The sequence below is a fragment of the Molossus molossus genome, unplaced genomic scaffold (assembly GCF_014108415.1).
Source record: "Molossus molossus isolate mMolMol1 unplaced genomic scaffold, mMolMol1.p scaffold_m16_p_1, whole genome shotgun sequence".
NCBI lineage: Eukaryota > Metazoa > Chordata > Mammalia > Chiroptera > Molossidae > Molossus > Molossus molossus.
This window is the reverse complement of record NW_023425344.1, coordinates 232,326,591-232,328,984: the sequence shown is the minus strand read 5'-3', so window position 1 is coordinate 232,328,984 and position 2,394 is coordinate 232,326,591.

The window sequence follows — 2,394 nt, the reverse complement described above, 5'->3', positions numbered from 1 at the left end:
CACATTATAGCATTATTATTTTGGTGCAATAATTTAGTTCTGTCTTTTTAAAATTACTATAATTTTGTATACATTATTCATTTTTATATACTTAACATATTGACCAATTTATTTGCTTACTAATCCTTCTTGATTATCAGGTCTACTTCATGAGATGACTTTCTTTTTTCCTAAAGTATATGTTTTAGTTTATCTGACTCATTGTTAGAGCATTGTTTACTTGTTATTTTAATAACTTTATATTATATTCTTCCTTATAGCTTATATTAACTTATAGAGAGCCTGAGGAATCTAGGTTAACAAGATTATTTCTCTAGACAGGATCAGTGTTGTTTTGTTTTTTTTGTCAAATGTCCTGAAAAACTAATAACCTGACAGCCCTTAAAAATGAATTTTGCTTGCAGTTTACTATAATGCAAGTTCCTAATCCATAGAAGGACAGAATTTTAATTTTAAATTTCCAGGGAAGAATCATTTTTTCATTCTACCAACACTTAAGTCAAATTGGTTCCTCTACTGTTTTTTCCCAGTGGATGACATTTTTCTCTGTCTTACATTTTTATTGTGGGAATATCCCTTCCAGTAACCCAACTCTCTTATTTGACTTATTATTGTGATCCAAACTGAGGTCTTTCTTACCTTACTTGGTCTTAACTATTAAAACCTAACCATTTAGATGCCTGCTGTCAGGAGATGCCCCTGGGTAGTTGTGGCTTCCACAATTATTTAGACTCAGACCTTTCTTCTTTTCTCCTTCTCCTTTTCTTTCTCCTCCTCCTCGTCCTCCTCCTCCTCCTCTTCCTCCTCGTCCTCGTCCTCCTCCTCCTCCTCCTCCTCCTCCTTTTACATGTGAATTTCTCTTACTTTCTTTGTTGATCACCTGTGCATTTTAAAATATATTTTGTTTTATATTATCCAGAATTTCTTAGTTTCCCACAGAAGAATTTTCTGAAATATTTAGCCAATCCTGTTTCTGAAAGCAGAACTTGCTGTTTTTCATTCTTATGGAATGTTATCTATTCTAATGATTATTATAATCAATTCTATGATAATGACAGTGAATTCCAAATCTATTTCTTCAGCCCTAAACTCTCATTTGCTTTCTATTTTCCATGAGCATTTGTTAGAATAAACTAGCAACTTGAATGTTTCATCAGCTATTAAAACTCAGGATGTCCAGAGTGGAATTTAGCTTCTTCCACAAATTGTTTCTCATATCAAAGATTTCTGTTTTTGTTTGTTTTTTAACAAGTTGAAATCATTCCTAGTTTCTAGACTATAAACTTTGACAATACTATAATTACTCTACCTCCATATTTTTATGAACTCTATCACCATCTCTGATTTTTGCTCCAATATCTATACTATAAATTATCATTTACAATCCCTACCTAGAATATAAAACCTTAAACATCTTAAGATTAATTTGATATCATTTAAATGCATCTGACACATATTAATCACTTGCTTTATGCAAGGTAGTATACAAGCTGTTACTGATGATACAAAATACATGTTATTTGACCTTTTTCTTAAGATTCTTGGTTTCCATCAACTAACAAAAAAGAGGTTATCTACAAAATTCACATGATATTATTTAATTAAGTATTGACTAAATATAATAATTAACTAATTGACTGAATCTAGTAATACATGTATGGGTGGGAACAAGAAAGAAGAGAGTTCAGTGTTTGCTGGAGTTAGGGAATGGCACTAGGGCAACATAAAGAAAAGCAGAGCGGAGAGAGATGGTTTACTGATAAAATTATTTCAGTACCTACCTCCAGCCATATAGTTTAGGTAAATAAGTTAAGAAAGTCCCCTCCTCTCTTTAGAAAATTTTCTTTAGCTGCTTCTTGCTAACCTCTTTTTCACCTTTTAACAACAAATCTAATATTTTATTCTAGCCAGCCTTCACTTCTCTTTGGGGATCTAGTTGGGGTTTAATTTCTATAATAAAAAGAATCCTGGTTATCCACCCTCAGTGAGGTTTCAATTTTGCAGTACCCTGAGATTCCCTCCTCCTTCTTGACTCTGTAGTTACTACCTGTTCCTCAAGACTCATTGTGCCCTTGAAGCATGCCTGGGATCCTCTAACACATTCATTTCTTCCAAGTTTTGGTTACTTATTACATTTATTTTCTATTTTTTGAACAAAATTATAAAATATCATGTAGCTAACTAAGCATCACCTATTTTCTATTTTCCTTACTCCATTTTTCTTTTTTTTTTCCTCACCTGAGGACATTTTTCCATTTTTTGTTCAAATAGAGTAGGAGGGAGAGAGAGGAAGAGAGGGAGAGAAACATCGACATGAAAGGGACACATCGAGTGGTTGCCACCCACACAACCCAACCAGGGCTGGGGAAAAACTGCAACCGAGATACGTGCCCT